Source organism: Apteryx mantelli, chromosome Z (genome assembly GCF_036417845.1).
Source record: "Apteryx mantelli isolate bAptMan1 chromosome Z, bAptMan1.hap1, whole genome shotgun sequence".
Lineage (NCBI taxonomy): Eukaryota > Metazoa > Chordata > Aves > Apterygiformes > Apterygidae > Apteryx > Apteryx mantelli.
The window spans coordinates 58,749,787-58,771,648 of record NC_090020.1 but is presented as its reverse complement, the minus strand read 5'-3'; positions in this window follow the sequence as shown (position 1 = coordinate 58,771,648).

The following is a 21,862-nucleotide window of genomic DNA, read 5'->3' as shown; positions in this document are numbered from 1 at the left end:
TAAATACTGGCATTCCTTACCTGACTGATAAAACATTGTATAGAAAGTGTCCAGGTCATTGTTTTGAGAGCTCCTTTTCAAAAAACCCCCTGCAAATTGGAAATAGAGACAAAACTTGTGACATCTGAGACTGCTTATAAATACTCTTTCTGCTCAGTAGCATTCTCAGATTAATGGTACTGGTAGAAGAAAACTTTCATTGACGTATGTTCTCGAAATGCAGAGAAGAACAATGAATAAATTGGTGATGGTTTTTGCAATGCTCAAGGAGCACAGTAAACCCAAAAATACTGAGTAGATCCAAAATACTTCAGTTGACTTCACTGAGTTCATGCTGGTGTAAGAGATTAACATCTTCTTCAGAGTTACGCAGGGCAGACTAGAATCATTCTTGCCATGCATTATAAAAATCTGAATGCACATCATAACTTTACATGTTGAAAATTAACAGAAGCAATATTGCAGTTGAGCACAAGAATAATTTCACTACCAGTTGCACCCTACTGACAACTATTTACAGTACTGTCTTGAGAGTATTGATTTACTCCCTCAACCTGAACTATGGTTTTATAGAGAGTTTTTTAAGAAAAAGAAGAGAAAAAAAAACTTTTCCTTCTGTATTAGTTATTTGTTAACCATTTGATTTGGAATCACTTGGGCATGTGCTGTGCTGGTATAACCTCTATGGAGGGAACAGCTGCCAAGCAGAGAACACAGTCTCTCCTTCTCATCTTTTCATGTTTACTGCCTGATGACTGTAGGCTGCCTTTTTATAAAAACCAACAATCTTTGCAGTGTAGGTGGTTTCAGACAAATAGAACCGTGACAAATAGCACATCTGAGAACTGAACAACAGGCTTGTCTGATGGCATAAGCCACACCAAGGGATGATTCAGGAGCTTATTTGGGTTCCTTTTCTCTTTCCCCAGATTTTTAACCTACTCGTTGTCAGACGCCTTATGACAAACTGAAAAGACCAATGCCATATAGGCTGACTTTCTTTTCAGCTACTAGACTTCTCCCAAACTGGCACCTAGTGGAGCTTGCTGCAGTTTCTGTCCAGGGCTTATATCTGGATTCACTTTATCACTGTGTTCTTGGGTCTTTCTCCTATAAGGAAGAGCAATAGAGGCGGAGTGTGTGTCAGGACCTGGGCAGCAGGCTGTGCAACTGAGGGCAGAGACTAGGGAACTTACACAGCCAAAGACTTTGATTTTGTCTTGATCTAAAACTTGAGCCTTAGCAAAAAAAAACACAAGAAAGGGAATTGGGATCAGAGATTGTTACTGAGGTCCGATAGTGTTTTAGACTCACTTTGCACTGGTGGGAAAGTCTCTCAACAGGACAGTCCAATGGAGGAGGAAACCATGCAGCACTACTAGCAATGCTGCTTTAGTGGGCTAATCTATCCCTATGGAAATGCCCTGATTGTGACATCCATTAGTGAGAAAGAAAGAGCCAGTCCAGTGAAGTTAGAAGACTTGCAGCAGTATAAAGTAATCAGACCTAACAGCAACTTATATGAAGGATTTCTTCTTGGAAGGAAACAGTATGTGGATGCTGACTCTGAATGGAGCTTCAGCTGCAGCCCATTTCCAAAGCTCTAACCTCCAGCAGCAAGACAAAACATCCAGCATTCAAGTCTGCATAGTTGCCAGGAGACAAAAAGTGTAGAAAATTCAACAAACAATCATGCAAGCCTAACAGTCCAGAGATAATACTTGTTCTGTAACTGCATTTCCAGTTCTGCCCATTTTCCTTCCATCCTCCTCTCTAGGAAGTCAGTCATCTAAGACCAAATGTTGCTAGTCAAATATCTCAACTGACTTTAAAAAATAAATAAACAAAGCACAAAATACCCCTGTAATCAGCCACAAAACACACACACAGCTTCTCCAGAAATGTTCAGGAACTGTGGAATGCTGCTTGCTGAGTAATAACATCTTAAAAGGGGTATTCTGGCATTATGCATATACAGAATGACCACCAGCAATGTTGCATCAGGGTATCCTTTTGCAGTATGCACCAAAGTGAGGAGCCCTGATGAGCAAAAGGGAAATGTATAGCTGAAGAAATCCCAATGGCAAGACTTCTAGTGTAGTCTGAGGTTTTTCCTGTAAATGTTTTTTTTTCCTGTGCCTGAAGTTATAACCGAATGCTCTTCTACAGAACAATAGCAGTCCCAGCAAGTGTTTCGTTAAAATGAAAAAAGAGACCAAAAACAAAACCCTTTAAAACTTTTTGAAGAACAGAGGAAATCTAACAGACCTAAGAGCTCTGCTTTTCTTTTCCCTTAATTATTCTTGGCTAGCTGTCTTAACACTCACTTTTTATTTATTGATAACTTCTTTGAACTCCTGTGAGCTCATGTGTCAAACTATATACTCTGTCACATACAGTCAATTAGTTTACATTGTCTGACTACTGCCCATAGCATTTAATACCTGTGGGACCTAACACAATTATCTTCTGTTATGGGGAAGTCTTGGAGCAGTCCGTGAGAGCCCTGGATGAGCAATGACTGCAGGAGTACAGTGTTTGCTCTGCCTAGTATTTCTCAAGTGCCAAGGCACAAAACACCCTCCTCCAAAAAAACCCAAACCAAAAAAACCCAGCAACCCAGCCGTGAATAGAAGGATTCTTTCTTCCTTCTCTAAAGCACAGAATGGTTAAAAAAGACTAAGAGCCATGACTTATCATCATTCACACAGGTGTGGAGTACTGATTTCCCAAGGGTGGAACATTGTCCTGCATCTATAGCCTAGCAGCTATAAATCAGAAATGCACTGCTTCATAGCACTGGTCATGGGTTTTCAAGGGTGCTCCTCAGTAGCTGTGTTTTGCTCTCAGAAAGGGCATTTGTGAAGTGCCAACTGCATTTCAACAGAAGCAAAATCTGTCCAACACCAAATACTTTTGAAAAATATCACAAGCTAAAGGACAAAAGTATTTCTCACAAAGTCATTACTACCATTTTATTTCACTACTATATTTTTATTACTATTACTACTATTTTATTTCATATAAAATAAAAGTCTACATTAGCCATGTCTGGTGACTAAAAAAACTAAAATGAACAAGATTGTAGTTGCAAACTGATAACAATTATTTGATAAATTCATATTTATTTGAAATTCATCTTGAAATTTACTGTCAGGCTTCCAGGGGAAGTACTATTGTATTATCAGAGCTAACAAAGTAAGAAGCATCACTGCATAGGGAAAAGCATACAAACATGCTTTTCCTGATATTTTTGAAAGTTTCTGAAGAGCGACACATTTTACAACACTACTTGCCTAGCCTAAACTGGTCAATATGGTAAGTAATTTCAGGTGTTAGGGTACACTTACAGGCATCAGAGTACATAAACACCTTTAAACAAGCAAGATCACCAAGACAGAGCACAGCGAATGCTACATTAATTTCCCAGTCTAAATACAGATAAAACTGCAGTGTTTACTCCAGTCAGATGGCTAGTTTTGAGGCACCACCAAAAAACTTTATGGATAGTTTGGCAACTTTCCACATATTACAGATCTTCAGACGTGACACCAAATTCAAACATACTGACCAAAGCCAAGTTCTCTTTTACCTCTGACCTGAACAGATCCGGCGCACATAGCTTTATGTATGTTGAAAGATGAAAACACATCCTCTTAATCATAATATCTTATTTTAAAATAGATTCTGATGGTATTGTTTTAATAAAGGTAGCTGTGATGATTATATACAAGGTACAGGAGAAGCCTGTCTTTAAATGACTGCAGCCAATATCATTTACAAGAAATGAATTTGACCCAGGATGGGTTATAAAGGACACTTTAAATTATACTAAAATGTTTATTGCCAGGAAAGCTACTCTCTTTAAATCATTTTAAAAACCAATTTCCATTTCTCTCTCCCCAAAATAATAAGCAAATGTGGCTGATCTGAAGGTTACAGTCTACAAATGCTACTAACTCATTAAAAAGTCAATTAAATACTATCTGAATCAAAAATCAAAAAGATTGACACAGATTTAACACAGAATGTTAAATCTATCTGCATAAGCACATAGCCCTGAGAATACTCTGATCATATAATGGTCATGAAAGACAGGCAGTAGTATAAAATGTTCAAAATATTTTCTAATATTCTAGTATGTTCTAACCAGAGAAACTAAGTGAATTACTTAAAGTATGACTGCAATAATAAAAAAACCCTGAAATATATTACTTACAACAATATATGCAGGCTTAATGCAAAACCATACAGCAAATGGCAATACAATAACTGGATATTGGTAACCAGAGCCACATTCTTCCCACACTGCAGCACAGAAGGGAAGCCCTTTAGATTCATCTCTGCACGTCTCTGATCCCATTAGCATTCTGCCAGCTCATTCCTGAACAGTCGACAGTAAACATGCAATGCAGAAAAGCAGCCAAGAAGGCATAGCAGTGTGTGACTTATGGAAAACAATCAGGTCTCCTTACAGTTTTTATATCTCTAAGTGAGAACTGCATAATTTTTACTCTGTTAAAATACCATGAGTATACAGTAGATTGGAAAGAAAATATTCATCTTTTTTTTCTTTTTTGGGGGGCATGCAATTTGGATGTATACGGTTGTTGTCCTGAAACAATCAAACAGACCAGTAATTGTCTCTTTTTTGCATTTGGTCTCATTCTCTCAGGTTAAAGTGAAACACCATCGCTGCTTCAGTTACCTCTGCATCCTCCTCTATCTATGTTGGATAGCTGCACAAAGACTGCTGTTTGACACCCTTCCCTCCTTGTTTCTATCATGCTGAACATGTTTTATTTCATTCTTATGTTTTACATATGAGAATATCCCTGTCATCATCAGAAAGAGTCTGTGAAACAGAATTTATTCCCTATTGGGAAAATGGCTAAAGATCCAGCCAGATCATAGAGACTGGCAATAGTAAATTCTTCCATCTCCACTCTGACCATGACCATAAATATGTTTTCTTCCTGGACACACTTCTGCCTTACAGAGACCATCTAGTGGAGCTAGGAAGCATCCACACTTGAGTTGTTTGGTTATCTTCATTGAGACTCGAACTATGCTTTTCTGAATTTGTGCCTGTGAATTCATTTTGATAAGAGAAGAGTGAAAAAAGATGAAAAAAGAATGATAAATCATCTTCCAGAAACACTTCTAAAAACAGATGAACAGGTTCCTTAAAAGCTTTTTTAAATATTATAAATAATAACATCCATTATGGCTTAGTCTGCATGACTCTAGAAACCAATGATTTTGGCCATGCTTCTGTTTGTCCACAGTCAGAAATCACATAAGCAATTATCTTTCATGTTTCAATGCTTCTTCCTCCTTGGGCTGTGACTGTCTGGCAGCAGCAGTGAGGGATGGGCAGAAGTAAGAGCAAGTCAGGTACTACTGCCCCTGCACCCTGGGAAGCAAGATTACTCTACCTGGCCTTGGGCAGAGCAACCATGTACATCCTGAGCACTTGGCCCGCTGCAGAACCACTGTTCCACCAGCAGGAGTGCTGGATGGAAACAGTTACTCTTTGTCCTCCTGTTTCATCCTGGCATGGTCTGAGACAGTGGCAACAGTAGTTTGTCCAAGGACACAAGTTGCTCCAGCTTTGAGTGGTGGAAAGGCTGCTGTCACTGCAGCCTCAGGCAGATTATCAAAGACCTTACAGCTCCTGCTCTTCTCACTGAAGGAGGAGGGCTCTCTACTAAAGTCAGTTTATAACCAGCTGCCACATGGATGTAAGTGGTCAGCTTCCTAGCTTTGCAATACCTTAATAAGTAAGCAAAATCTGCTCTCTGAAGCAGTAGAGGGACCCGTGTGACAATGCAGATTCGGTCCTTCATAGGGGACTACAAAGACTATCATAGACCTGCAGTGAGCTATATAAAAATGATTCTAACTTGGGCAGTCTAGGTTTTCAACTAAGCTTCTCCAATGTGTTCCCAATGGAGAGAAAAGAAAAAGATATCTGATCACAGTATTTAGGGTCTTATTAACCTGGCACATCTGGTAAATGGAAATAGAACAAACTTGAAAAATTGGAAGCTGCTATCATTTTTAAGAACTTGTGGTGACACTGGAAAACTTATTTCAAAACAAAGTCAGACTTTTCCTTCAGCTGTTAGACTGACCCCAGAGCATGATATATTTGTTTGGTTGCTTCCCATGCCTCTTTACTTTCCCTGTGTTTCACATGCACTAGAACTCCGTTTAATGGAGCTCTCCATTCCTGAGGAACAATCAACAAGTTCTTCATTTATGGTATATTCCCTAAGTTCATTGCATTCTTTGCTTTTTAAATCTACACCACGTGTTAAGTCTTCACTCATTGCAGGTAACACTGGTTATGTCTTATCTCCAGAAGTCATTTGTAGCACCTGCTGTGCTCTGTCAACTACTGATGTCCATAATCAAAGCTTTCCAGGCTGAATATAAAATGAAAGCCTCTCCAGTCAAATCGTTGCTAGACCTCTTCTGGAAATAGTACCAGGAACTGCATGAAGGAACACTGAAGCCAGAGAGCTCCTTTCTATGTTGGTTTGCCAGCTTATCAATTCTCATTATTATACAATAAAGGAAATAACAATCTGGTTTTATGGGACAGCATACCAACTTGTCCTCGCGTTAACAATGGATTTGTAGCAATAAGTCAATTTACTTCAGCAGCATTCATCTAGCTATTACTCCCACAGCAGAGTCAGGATTCACAGTTTACAGGACAGGCCATTTGAAACAGCTTTTTTTTTTACCATCTTTCAAAGAGTTCAACACTGAGTTGCTCACTGATGAGCTGCACTGTCTTAGGTACCACATCACTAGGCTAAATGAAAACACAGCCCTCGTGACAGAGTGAAGGCCTTTAGTGGAAAAAATACTAGAATGAAAAGAAATCTGTGGGGAAAAAAAGTGACTACCTACTGGCTATAAGCAGACTTCAAACGATAGAGTAAGCTGGAGAAAAATATACAAGCAAACAAAACATAGTGGAGCACAGTAGACTAAATTTATTCCAAGTATAACTCCAACCAGCCGTCCTGTGTCTTCTTGTCAAAATTTGTTTAATGGGGAAAGAAAGAAACATTATAAAGTATAAAATGTGTTCTAGAATGTAGAGCACATATTTTTCATTTAGATGAATCAGGATGTCTTCTATATATTGCAGGTGTTTGGGATAAATTACTTGTTATTGCAACTTCAATATGAAGCTATGATCCTTACCATTTTTGTGAAGTCCCCCTTAACTCCCTCCTTTTTATTTGAAAGCATTCTGTAAATACCCAGTCTGCTATTTTCTTGTGATCACAGCAAACAGGGGTTTGAGGATTTTTGAGCACATATACAAGATACACATGTATACATGTATGGTTGCTCCTTGTCTACAGTAAAAGCCTGCATTATCTGTACAAGTTTTTGGCTAACTGTTCTGCATAAGATATGGGCGTCTTATTCCTAGTTGCTACCTCGGAAATTCATTTGTTTTCATGTAGTTGCATATAGCAAGCTGTAAAGTAGCTTTTATGAAGCCAATAATGAAGATATAATACTTGAAGAATTCCTTTTGGTTTGGTTATATTTATTTTTCCAAACATTTTGTTTGAGAGAAAACGAGATTGCTATCTGCTGTTTCCTTATTTTTTTGCAGGAAAGCAAAGGGTTGTTGACTTCCTCTCCCCTCCCTTCCTTCCTTCTTTCTGAAGGTACTGTACTCATCTGAAAAAAAGAGAACGAAATGATTGTTCCTGTTCTCTTTCTTAAGTCATTTGAAACACTGTCCCTGCTAGTTTTCTAAGTTACTGCAATCTCTGTGCAGGGGGAGAGAGAGAGAGAGAGAGAGAGAGAGAGATTACCAACATGAGAGCAGGTAAAGAGTTTAGGGCAAGATTCCTTCCAGCTTCAGCAACTGGTAAGTTAAGTAAAAATGCTTTTATGGTTAACTCTTTAGAAGTGCAATATATATTCTTTTATATTCAGAAAAGGCATTTATCAGATACACATTTAACTGGTAAAAAGATAATCATATGCATTGACAAGCAGTATATTTATGGTATAGATATCTATGGTAGGGTTTTTGGATACTAAAGATAACAGTATGTGATTTAACCAATGCAGACCAGAAAATGTTTTCCAGTGAGATTGATAAAATTCATAGCATAATATGCTGTGAATTTTGCATATAGAATTTCACTTACCAGAATCTTGTTACGGGCTTCTCTAACTTTACTGTGAATGTTTCAGCAACCTCCACTGGGCCAATGCTGAAATAAAGAAAGAAGCTGTGTCATACGCAAATTGATGTATTTCATATATCATCTGCCACTACTGAAATTTGCACCAACCTACCAACCTGTGCTGCAGTGGGAGAAGAGCTACTAGGGTTTTTTTTCTTGAAATGGTATTGTGTTTATGATTGCACATGTGTTTATCTCTGCTCATCCGTGTATATGACTAGCCTGGAAACAGTGATATTTAAGACATGCTAAGACAGTTCCAGGTTCTTGCTTGAAAAAAAAAAAAAGAAAAAAGTTCATGGTGCATAGTAGGCAACCAAGGCTGATCACCAGCAGCGGTTAATAGGATGGACTCAAATGTTATTTACTGTCTGTGCTGTTGTAGATACCCATAGTATCTTCCATGTCAGGCATAAACACACAAGAACTATCAGAAGTGGCGCATACAATGAGTGGTCGAACATTAGAGTATATTTCACACACTCGAAAAGAAAAAAACCCAAGCTTTTACAACGCAGAATGCAGAGAGGCGCAAGAACTTGAACAGGTGATCATTTCTCTACAGAAGAAATTATCATCTGGATCATTTGAGGATCCGCCTGATCATCTTCTGGACTGATATTTGCCTCAGGAAGCACGGGCTGCCCTGCGGGACGTGCAGAGCCCCGGCCGGGCAGCTCCAAGCAGCAGGCAGTGGCACAGGGGCCGGCAGGCAGCCCCAGCTGCCCCGGCCCGCTCCCACCCGGGCACCCGGGCTGGACGCCCATCCCCACAGCCCTCTGCCCTGACCCCCTCGCTGAGCAAACCGCCCGCACAGACTTTTTACCCCCTCTGACTGGTACCTTTCTGCAAGTTTTTCCATAGGAAGGAGTAATCTACCCCAAATTTAGCCCAGTTTCTGGGGAAGTTGTAGATTCCCTTCGCTTTAAGAGCAGCAGATGGAGATGAAGCAGTTTCTACAACTCTGTAGCTTAATGTTGCAGCTGAGTCAAGTCTCGTACAAAATATTAGGTCTACCTGATGATATTTCCCACAAAGAATTGTCTGCTAATAGCCAGAAAATGCCAGATGCCAAAACGTCTACATCTTTCACTTGGGACACACAGGTTTATGCTTTACCTGACTAAGTACTGATTCAAACTAAATAGGGAATTAGGACAGCTATTTAAATGTGTCAAACATCTGGAAAACCACTTCTTTCTCCAGGTGAGAAACCGAGAAGTCTTTCAAACATTTGAAAATATTTAAGCCCTGTCTTTGAAAGTCACTAAATTACTCTGTTGTGGTATTTTGCTCAAACGGCAAAGCATTCATCTGGATTGCAATCACCTATGAGTTTTGATCTGGTTAGTGCAAAAGTTCAGTTTGCCGTTTAGGTAAGAGCCAGTTGCAGCACTTAGGTACAGATTTCATTTTTGAAGATACTAAGCATAAATGCATTCTTTATTTAGACCATGTATATGATAAATTCTTTCTCTGAGAGATTGTAAAAAAGAGTAGATAATCTGAACACATAAATAATAATATACGTGCTCATATTCATAGTAGGTGGACAAAAGCAATATATGCTTTTTCTAAATCCATTCCTCAACAATGCACACACAGAAAATGCATTTTAAAAACAGTGTTTAATAATTTGGTAGTAAAAACAGACCTTGAGCGTTGAACTTGATTCTTGGATTTGACCTTTCAGTTTCATTTTTCCTTCAAATAATACTTTTTTGCAGTCATTTGGAGTTTATTTGTTTTCACGTTGTATATTTTATTGTTAGGATAACTGTAACATGGTTTAATAGAATGGTAAATAAAACAACTAACATCTCGCTGGAGAGGTCAGGAAGAGGAGATTTTTGGCTGATGTGTTACCCTTGTCTCACATTGCGGAGATATTTACAAGCAGAAAAGGGTATATTCTGATGTCAGATTTGACTACAGATCCACTACCAGCTTATGGAACAAACTGAATGTGAAACGAGTTTTCAGTTATTCACTTCAATGCTATTAAAAACATAAAATTCGCGGATGCCATAAACCAGGACTATAGAGAGATGCCCTTTTTTATTTTGCTTAAAAGCTTCCTACTGCTATCGCTAAAAGCCTTCTTTATATACATAGCATAAATAAGTAAAAGTCAGGCAGTATATGCATTTCTGATTATTTAATATTGGCTGTCATTTCCCAAAGGCTTATTTGAAGCCATTATTTCCATTTGCTTTGTTATGAATTATGATGAATCAAATTATAGACAGATTTGGCTTCTGTTCTGAAAAATAAAATCAAAACTATACCAGTGATGTTGAGGATGATAGGGAAATCACTTGTAGCCCATGGAAATCCAAAGTTAATGGGTCTGATCCAAAAAGCACAGAAAGCAATAGCAGACTTTTGGTAAAAGTCGGATGTCTTTCTGTACTTAGGAACAGGTTCTTTAATGGTGAAAACTGATTTACAACTGTTGAGAACCTGAGTTTTGGATACTGAATACTACAGTTGAGTTACATTCCCACCAACATTTCTAATATAGATTTTTGACCATGGGATAATTTAGTCTTTGAATTTTAATGAGTTTCTTATTGTTGTTTGCTCGTTCTTGCAAACAAACACGTCAATACGAGCCTTGCCTTAGTACTGCCTGGAATGTAAAGCAGATACTGGTGGACGGAGAGGTACCATGTGCATTCAGCAGATGCACAGATCAGCATGTCTTTTAGATGCCGTTTCTAGTGGTGCCACATAGATATACCATTATTTAGAATGGAAGAAGCGTAGATGTCTGAATCATATTATTAACCCAAGACAAGCCCCATACAGAGGAGTACTGATTGCCTTGGCTAGAGCTTATATTGGCTTCAGTCTTTGATACTGCAAAACCTCGATGATGTAGAAGGACTTCTATATGAACAGACCACTCCATTCACACAGGCAAGTCAGCAGAATTTTACCCCAAGAAACAAAAGCAGTAAATACTGCATAATGTAATAGGGTTTGGGAGCTATGATGGTTCAAGGATACAAGTCAGGGAAAGGTTTGTAAGGAGAAATAGCCTCTTATTAGTTGTTCAGAAACTAGCCAGTTTCTGAGCGCTAATGCATGTTCACCAGTAGCAATTGGTTTAACAAAAAAACCTACTCCTTCCAATAGACATTGCAAGTGCACAGCAGGTTGCTACAGATAGCAGTAATATTATTCATTTATTTGCTGGGCTAAAAATTTTATACCCCAACCAATTTTTTAAAATTAGCTAACTATTAAAACCAAATGAACATTTTCTTCTCAAATGCAGCAGTTGTTATTATTATGTGTTCTTATTTCCCATCCCAGAAGAACACTGAAAAGGAAAGAATATCAGCTTGGAGAAGAAAGAATTATAGTGGGAAAAATAATGTAAAGCCTTTAAAAAGAAAGAAACAATGCAAAAAAAAGTTAGTCTGAAAAAAAGATGACTCAAGGCTATCCTCTTTCTTGTTGAAAAGCTGATATTCTGAAACTAAGAATGCAGCTCTCGCTGCTGTGAAAGATTCAGTGGAATTTTATGGATGATATTCAGATTTTCAGCCAACCAAGAGGTCTAAGTTAATATTCAGCAGTTATTTAAAACATGAATTGAGCTCCATGCTGGATGACTGATTTTTCTTTTTATCTGTCTGGCAAGGATCAATCTTTCTTGCCTGGCTTATAAAATACTAATGATCCAAGGAGAAATATTACTTGAATTTTGTTTAATTCCTACTGAACTTAATACCTTTGTGGCTTGGTTTTATAAAACAAATGGGTTTACACTCGTGCTACCCTGATCTCCATAAGCAAAATAAAGCATGTTCCTTCTAAACCAACAACGCTTAGTATATTAGAAAGATTTCCAATGACACAGGAAACAATTATGCTAAGTAATCATATATTAAAAGAGGATATTTTCATGCTCTGAAGACTACTGAAAGAAATTATGTGAATATTTGCCTAAATGGTAATTTGTATTTTTTTACTTTCCCTCCTTATTTCCCGCTTCACAAGCTAGAAAGACACATTATTAATTATTTGAATTGAGGAGGAATTCTTACTTTTTCTCCCTTCCCTCTCCAACTATGAAAACTAAAACGCCAACACATTTTCCTTCCACTTTGTGGATATGCATGAATTCATGTGTATGAATTTTCATTTGGTCTAAAGAAACCACAAAACCTCAGGTAAGATAAAAAGTACATTTCCTGAAAACCTTCATTCCACTTGTCAATACTCATAAAAAGTGAAACTGAAAACATCCAACTTGCCAGTTGCTTGTGCTTATTAGAAACATAAGAATTTGGGAAACACTGAGAAATGCAAATGTTCATTGAATCTGAAGTTTCATAGGATTCAGTTACAAAAATCTACACGGTAACTCAAGTCTCATACATTGATAACATCACTTTTCTCTAATGAATTAGAAAAAGGTACAACTGACTTAAAATTAAAAGCAAGGCTCTGAGAAGGGTCATACATTTTTAGCTGTATTTTTAGGTGATGCTATACTACAAGGAATACTAACTTATAGCAACCAGGCATTAACTACACAGTCCTCTGTTCAGAGGCCTGATGAAGAACATAAGCCACCTAATTTCTCTGCACAGAAAGAATTTGACAGTGTGGCATTCCCAGTGTGGAGGAACTAAGAAAAGCAGGTGTAGCAGATCTAGGATGGGAGCAAACTGCTTTACCCCTTTTTCTGAGCAGTTTAGTCTTACCTACCTAGAGACTGGGTGCTCCTAAAAGCAGCAAGGGGCTCAGCTGGAGTGACAAGATGACTCCAGCCTTCCTCTTCACTAATTCATTGCTATTCCCCGATCGTGCATAAGTCACTTATGCTTTAGCCTTCTAAAGTTGCAATATAATTATTGGACTCTTTTGCAGCAATGAAAGACCTACTGTTTTTTGGAGGGCTCCATGCTGGACCTGTTAACTACTCCTCTGGAAATCAATGGTTAAAATCCAGAGGTTTTCTAGGATCTTTCTAAATTGGAAGGAGTCTATGCTCTAACATCCACTACACTAGATTTAACCAAACTTAAACCTACCTACTCTAAAGATACCAGAGACAAACACACTGTGGGATAGTCACTATTTCAGGTTTAGTCATCCTTGTGAGGTGCTTTCTAAGGCAGGTATCCCCTTGGTGTTTTGGACCCAGAAAAAAATTATTAGGAAGCATTATTTGAAAGGATGTGTCTTTCATATAACGCTTCCAGGTAGCAGGATATTTTTCTACCTGTCTCCTTTTTCTTATAAGTATTTAGAATAAAGGCATAATGAAAATAGTATCAGGAGGTGAAAAGGAAAGTGATGGCCTCTTGTTAGAGCATCCCTTAGCTTCTAAAGAACTCTGAACCATCTGGCGGGCCCCAACCCACATTGAGTGGGTTCCCCAGTGCAGATTTCTGAAGCCATGAAGAGTCTCCTGTATTCAGTCCAAGTTTATTGTCCTGTCAAAGGAATCACAGAAAACTATAGAGAAATGTCTGGGCGAGTAAGTTGTCAACGATGTGCTCTTAGGCTTCCCAGAAACTAAAAACATCCATGTATAAAGGTGCAGGAAGATAACACTTTTCTGCAGCACCACAGCAGGGAATCACAACAGTGTGAGTTTTATCAAACAGCTTTTCTGCATAATGCTCAACTCAGAATATGAAGCCACCACGGTTCCCACATATGGCATATGCCTGTAGCTAGCATTTTATCAAGATGCTATGGACACAGTCCCACGTGTCAGAGAAATGGTGTTGACAACCCCCTCCTCCATACATCTCTTCTCCCGCCAAAAAAATCAAAATATTAACCAAAGCCTTTTGACCCCAAAGATATTAATTTCTTCTTTGCTGCACCACATGAGGGGAAACGCTCCCAAGTTGAAATCGCAGGTAAAGAAATGCAATTGAATAGAAGCCACAGGATTCTATAGGCAAGGAGTCGGGACTCGGGATTCCCTCTGCTGACTGCAGTAAAGATTTTCAACGGCTCATTCACTACTGGAAACAAAAAAAAAAGCATGAGCAAGCACCCATCTGAAGGCAGTGAAGGCAGTTAGCCCAGTAAGTCAGAAGAGAATTCACACAACTAATTATCCTTGGACCTTGTCCCCCAACCACAGCGCAGCGTTCCCTGCCAGGCCTCCCCAAAACAAAACAATGATTTCTATCACATCTTCTAGGCTTTTGTATATGGGACTTAGCATTTTTCTGGGTAAAATCTCTGAATGGAATGACTGTTTTGTTATTTATTTGGGTGGAAATTTTTGACAGAGAGAGACATATTAACATACAAGGTGTCTTTTACAAGATTATTTTATATTGCTGGTTGGGCATTCTTAAACATGGGGTAGAATCTGTGGTTTGATTTTTTTCAGTTTCATTTTTCTTAGAATTAAAATGATTATTGAGTTAGTATCCAAAACAGGCCTTTGGCATCACGAAGGGTGAAAGATTATTTCTGCAGCGGTTTGAGAAATGTTCAGAATTCCAGATTTCAAAAAATGCTGAGTTTCTTTCATCAAAAAATAATTTCCTATTTGTTTGTAGCTCTAGTCCCTGCTCCAGTATCTGATGATGATGTTTGGCTAAGTCTGAGCTGCCATTCCCACTCTGTATGCTGGTTTATTGAATTCAGTAACACTGGCATTTTAAGTGTTTCAGTTTAAAATAATTAACCTCAAGAATTTTTCCCTATTAGTTAATTTACATAGAGGTTTGTTTTCCAAGTGGTCAAAAGCACAGAAGCCATATAAACTTTAGGTAAATTTCAGATTCCTTTTATTTGTAGCAACTAACTACTGCCCATTTTTAGAACCTCCTGGAAGTCAGCGAAATAATTAAAAGTGCTGTATGCAGGAGGCATTTGTGGGGTCAGAGAGGGAAAGTATTTGCTTTTCTTGCTATTCAGTCAATGACAGGATTCAAGTTTGGCATCACAGGGGAAGGCCAAAGTCAGAGCGGAAGTTATCTTAAATAACTTCCTTGCAGGCATTTCATATGGTCAGTCAAAAATACCATTTTAAGCTGGAACTAAAGAACTAAGCACGTTGCTCTTTGAACAAAATAAACTAAATTGATTAAAAAATGAATCTCCTCATTTGAATGCAATTGTGAGATGAATCTGAAGGTGACCTTTTTCGGAACAACAAATATTTTAGTTCAGCCCACGATGAATACTTTAACACAGATTTTATGCTCTGCCAGTCTGGAAAGCAGAGCTCCCTGACCATAATGCAGACATACCAAAAGCAGTTTCCTCCCAGTGCCCCAAAATTTGCCTTAAGAGCTTGTCTCACTGTGCCTGAATCTTAGGTTTTCTCCTGCTCTTTGAGTGCCAGTGGGACTAAACACAGCGGTGTCCTAGGAATGCACTGCCATCTCTAGCTCCTCTGCTGTGGGCTGCTGTTCAGAGCAAAATGGCTAAGTCACTACTGAGCCAGCTTAATTGCAAGTGCAAATATAATTAATTGCAAATATACAAGAATAGAAGTTAATAGGGATTAATTCATCTTTTCAGACGAGCAGCTTTTGCAGCAAGAAGTCTGCTCAAACTTCAGCCTTGTGTTCCTGACTGACATTATACAGAACCAAATTTACTTAGATTTCCTAAATGACTAGGAAAGTATCATCTGGTAATAACTTTTAAGGAACTGGACACCAAGATAGATGTTACCAGACTCATTTTTCCTAATTCTGCCAATTTCTGGATGAAATCCTCTTCTTTCAGTTCTTGTGGTATAGAACATAGCTTACTGGAACACGACACCTACCATTTTAGCAACCTTCAATTTCACTATGAGTTCTGAACTGTGTGAACCAAAGAATTCAAAGTAAAATAAAAACAAAAAGCAAAATCTTGGTCCTGCTCAAGGCTAGCAATACTCCCCATATTAAAATAAAACTAGAGTTTCGTTAAAAATCTAATCTGTTTTGGAGACTTTATATGAAAACTCTCCCATACAATCATCTTCTGCTCTGCACTTCTCCAAGCATATGCACATATTTTACCTGATACTTTCTTTTTCAGGTACCTGTTGCTTTACATATACATTGTTCAGGGGGTGCAATTGCTTTCTTGTACATTAACTGATAACGATCTGGAAGTGTGCCAGCAGGCTGGCTTGAAGAACCAAGGCTGAAGGTGCCCCTCAGCTACCCTTTAAGACGACAAAGAGATGGGAGGAGACCAGACCATCTCTCTGGCCTCCAAAGAGGTGATAACGATGCAGGGGCTACAGTAGGAAGGAAAACTCAATCTATTTCCTTTTTAAGGTCATGAACGCCACTGAAAGGTTTACTTACAAAACAACACCCCAAGCAGGACAGTATGAGGGTTATGGAAGGGTATCCTTGTTTGTTCTAATTCTGGAGGTTCTGCAAAGCTCCATTATTTGTTTAAAAATAGTACTACTACACAGCTCAAAACCCCTCGCTCCTCACTTCGCTGTATACTGTTTAATGGTTGTGCTTTGGAGGTAGAAGGACTCTGCCCAAAGTGTTCTTTCAAAGACTCCACACTATTCAAGTATTGCTATTTTACCACCAGATCCCTCCTTATATCTATACTATTTATTTTTCCTTCTGTTCACCCTCTCTCTTGTAATATCTGGAAGGTGAGAAAAACAAATTCCTAAAACTGCATTAGTCTAATCTGATAATTTTCCAGAGGAAAAAATATTTAATACATGGGATTCCTATGGTGCCAAAAATACACTATTTTAAATTGCAGTGGCAGATATGGAAGTAGACAGGAAACAGGGATGGAGTGACAGGACTTCTATAAACAATGATTAAAGTGACTCTACATACTTCATAAAGGCAGGGGCAGATTCATGGTTCCATGCTCTGACATGAGAGCTCTTTATCCACTTAAGAAAAGGAAGAAATGTATCTTATTGACATCACTTCATAATAGCCAAATTCCAGATCCTGTTCTCAGCTATATCCCAGCTTCCCCATGACGATTCCAGTAGAACAAGGTGGATGATACCAGGAACAGAACAAGGACAGTTACTTAGGATGAATTACTGCCATTGTTTAACCGAGTCACTAAATCAGATGGCAGGACCCATCATTATTTCTAGTAAGGGTACAAGACCTGTCCATCACAGTGCTCAAAGATACCTCACCTCCCCAGGACATAGCTACCTATCTGCACACACCCTTCAGCCCTCCTTGGATTTTTGTATAACCAATCTTTTATCCAAGTCCATCCTTCATGGAAGAAAAAAAAATTCAGAAGACTACATCCTGGCTCAGGAAACCCCTGAGCCACAGACAGCTGGAGGTCTGAAGGCCAGTCTGGAAAGTTATCACTATACTCTGGCCCAGTTCTTGTACTCTCCTCAAGGCCTCCACTCGTAGCCTGTCAGAGGCAGTATCTTGGGTAAGATAAATGACAGCCTGAGCTGATAAGGCTGGTTTTACATCCTCCTGCACCTCATCGGCAGTGCCTATTCAGGCTGGGGAGAGAAAGAGAGATGCAAGAGGCTGGAGCTGAGCCTATGCTGCTGTGGGAAGAGATGGGGCAGGGCTGGGATGTGGACCCAGAGGTAGAGATCTGCCAAAAAATGGCTCTCCCCTTCTTCCCCATCCTGAAGTAGCCTTGAATTCCCTGTTGGTAGCGGAGAACCCTGGAGGCGGAGTTGTTCAGCCGAAGGCATGTAATCCTTGTCCCTTTAGATACTGCAAGGCCAAATTGTGTGCTGTGCCTTGCAGGCTCCCTCCATAAGGAGTTGTGATTTGGGAGTGAGTCTGCATAAAGAGCTAACATTTCAGAGCCTCTGGGCTTAAAACCAAAGCCATCTAAGCACTTAGACTTCCTTGGGGTTTCAAAGAGGACTCCTACAGTGACACTTCATTATCCAGGTTAACTATTGTGTTGCTGATCATTTTAGCAGGGAGAATAAGGAAGTAGAGAGGGAGTGAACCACAGATAGAACAGAGAAGTGAAGAGGGAAGGTAACATAAGAGAAGAACTAAGAAACTCACAAAGAGGAAGAAAGAAAGAGAGAGAAAGGAAGATAAGGAGAAATAAAGAGCCAAAAAGCAGCAAGCCTAAACTGCACTCAAAGGTCACTTCAAATATATTTTGAAATCACTAGAGATGGTCCATGAGGGCAAAATAGTGTTTGGAGCAGTACCAATAAAGCCTTGCTGCAGATGTTCCGTGTGACCTCCACCCAACTGTCTTGTGAGGAAACATAAAAACAATGAGAGTGGTAGCAAACTTCTTTGCTTAACATGAGGACAGAGCATTCATACTGGAGGAAAGAAAACAATCTGAAGCTACCTGACTACACTGCCAGGCAATTTTCTTTACACCTAATCAATGTCACATTGCAAAAGCAAATTATGCCATAACCCTCTCTATAAACACATCTGATGCAGCCAATAGTGCACCAAGTTTGTTAGGGCAGGTGGTGAGATGGCTCTAGACTTTCAAGAGAGGAAATCTCAGAGTCTGGTTTAACATTTCCGATAAGTATCGAAACGAAAAGAATGTTTAAGTTATGGAAAGGTGACTGTGCATTCATTTTGATATTGTTTTAAGCATTTTCTCTACTACACACAAAAAAAATACACCTGTAAAAGGGCTTATAGCATCTTGCTCCCTGAAAACTGTGAAGAAAAAGAAGTTTCACATATATCCAGGATGACCCCATAAGCAAACTAACTCTATAGACAATGTAGGCAAGTGGGTGAGTTTCCCAAATATCTCTATCTCCCAGCTAAAATAAAACAAAAAAAGACGCAAGTTAAAATGTTAAGACTTGGAAATAGCAAAGATGGGGCTCATACAATGCAGGGGAAGGGTATTTCTCCTGCAAAGATTTCTTAGAGAAGACCCATTTCTTCATATTGTTATCATCTCCCAGATCATACAATTGCAGCTACACTGCTATAAGAAGTCCTTAGAGCATAAGGCATATCCAGAATGCTTAAGCTTTGAGCATGAAGCAAGCAAAGTACGTGTTCAAAACAGACACAGTGAAAGAAAAAAAATAAGGGTTATTTAACAATATGAGATATATTTGAAAGTTCATTGTTTGTTGCAACTGTGTTACTGTGTCATGTTAAGCTGTTTAAACCTGTCAGATTTTTTAATCAATTAAGCTTACCATGTGTGTAATTATACGTTTTCTATTAAGTTTGTCTACAAAGTTTACCATCTGTTAATGTATTGTCCCAGGATATCAGGTATTTCTTTCCATGTGTGTATAATAAATTTGTCTAAAGTATCAAATTATGGCTCAGATGGGGTTATATCTCATCGGACAACCAAACCCATAACAAATTACATGAAAAATCGTGAAAGATTTGTTTCAGACTCTAACGGGAGACTTCCATAAGCTTTAGTAGGCTCTGAATTATTCCCTTAGAAGTGTTACCAATGTTATCAACCTCACTACATATCACTGAGAAAAAATGGTTTTTTTGGAAAGAAGAAGTTTTATCCTGAAGCCTGATATCAGCAGATAAAGGTAATTTCCCAGGGAGAAGTGAAAAGACACCCAGCTCCTCAGTACTACCATACCAATGCAGGGAGAAAAAAACTGATCTCATCTAGTTCTCAATTTCAGTCATTCCAGATCATTTTCACAAATATTTGTTTACTTGTTCCCAATTCCAATTCTATTTATGATGGTAATCCAAAAAGGGGAAGAGAAAAATATATGGCAATATGTTTATCTTGATAATGTTCTCCATTTAAGCAGACATATCTGTCTCATAAAGACAGGAAACAAGAAGCTTTATCTGAGAAGGCAATTAAGCTGATGCTTAAGACATGGGCTTCATTTGACACAAGGTCTACATGCATGTGAGATATAGAAGAAATTGCTTGTAGAAGTGATATTGAAAAAGATTTGATTAAACTTCACAAATCCCAGCTCCGACCTGTTTTTCTTTAAGGCTTCCCCAACATTTGTGTCTCCCTAATCAATACCTGCACCCATTGATTTTGGATACTTTCCCTAAATCCATGCTTATTTTTGCAAGGTAGTTGCATTTCTGCCTGCTCCCAGCTCCACATTGTGGGAGAAAAAGTGTTTTCTTCATTTAAAATGTAAATCAAATATCTTAGGTAAACTTCAAATAATGCAGGATAAGGACTTAAAGGCTGATTAGGAAATAATAGGTATATGTTAATGGAGTCCTCTTTTCAAATTAATATGCTTGAAAATGTGGCTGCTGATGCCTGGAGAACATGGATGGAAACACACTTTGCATAGGCTTCTCTAAAGAATAAGGCAGTAGGGTTGGCACTGATTTTAGAGATGTTCTGGTTTGGATTTGAATGTGATCTTTGTGCCTCCTGCTCTCCTCTAATAGCTCAAGGCACTCAAGTCTAAAGAAAATAAAATGCCTCAATTTGAAAAAAAAACACCAAATAATCAGGTTATTGAACAACAATGGCAGTTTGAACCAATATTTAGAGCATAAAGCAAACAAAAACAAAACAAAACAAACAACACTGAGGCCTGACAGTACAAATGACAAGCAGATGCATGGATTTTACAGACGTATCTGATGGGATGTTATCATCATCTAGTCCTACTTCTTATTCAAGACAGGCCATAAAACCAGCCAACCGGACAAGATACACTTGAAAATTAGAGGTATAAAAAAGAAGCTCCCTTTGTTATTTTCCAACTGTCTGAAATTATGAAACTCCCAAAAGAAAAGGAAATGAGGAAGGGTAACATTGTTGTGGGACTTCACTCTAACATAGGAGGTAACATGAAAAAAGACATGAAAAGAAGAGGAAGGGAAAGAAAAAAGAGAATTATGGAGAGCTCATGTTGCCATTGAAGGAAAGTATCAGATATGAATTACCTGAAAATTACTTAGTTACCAGCAATAGACACATTCATATTTGTATAGGTGTTCCTGGGATTTTCAAAGTCTGGCAAATAGCTCAAAGCAGTCTAGGTTCTGTAGGGAACAGTGCTTCTCTGCTAAAATGAGATGAATTCAGCATAATAAAGTCCCTTCAGTCAGATCCTGAGGCTGATGCAAGTTTTACATAAACAATGAATGAATAAAAACTAAGTATAGACTTCAGTGTTTAACTCAACAGCTGTATGACTGAATACATTTAAAAACAAAACCTAAAGTGAAGGATGAATTAAATGAAGGAGATCCCATAAAACCCACTAAGACAACCATAACCACCTCTAAACAGTTTACAAAAGTCAGCTATTGAAAAGCAGCTAATTGTTTAGTAAGACAGTGAAGCTTTCCAACTGCTCAGCTTTGGCTCAAGAAGTGTAATAGCATGCCATTTGTCACTGGTCCTCAGCACATCCTACACAGAAACAAGCAATTACTGCAAAAAAGAAACATAAATTCTTTCTGTACAGATGCCAATATTTCAGGCCCCAAGAGGAGAGCAGAAATGCACTCTTACAGTGCAAATAGCTATGTTTCTGAGGTCGTACACGGTCATTTAAACATGGAATTTCTCTTCCACTTAAACTGTTCAGCCTATGCTTTCCTCTATTTCATGTTCTTTTGAAATAGCAAACACAAGTGCAAACCTTATACTGAATCAGCCTGTTTCCCTTGTCGGAGGGTGCATATCACTTTCACTCGTCTTAGTCTCATTTCTGTTTTTACCACTGT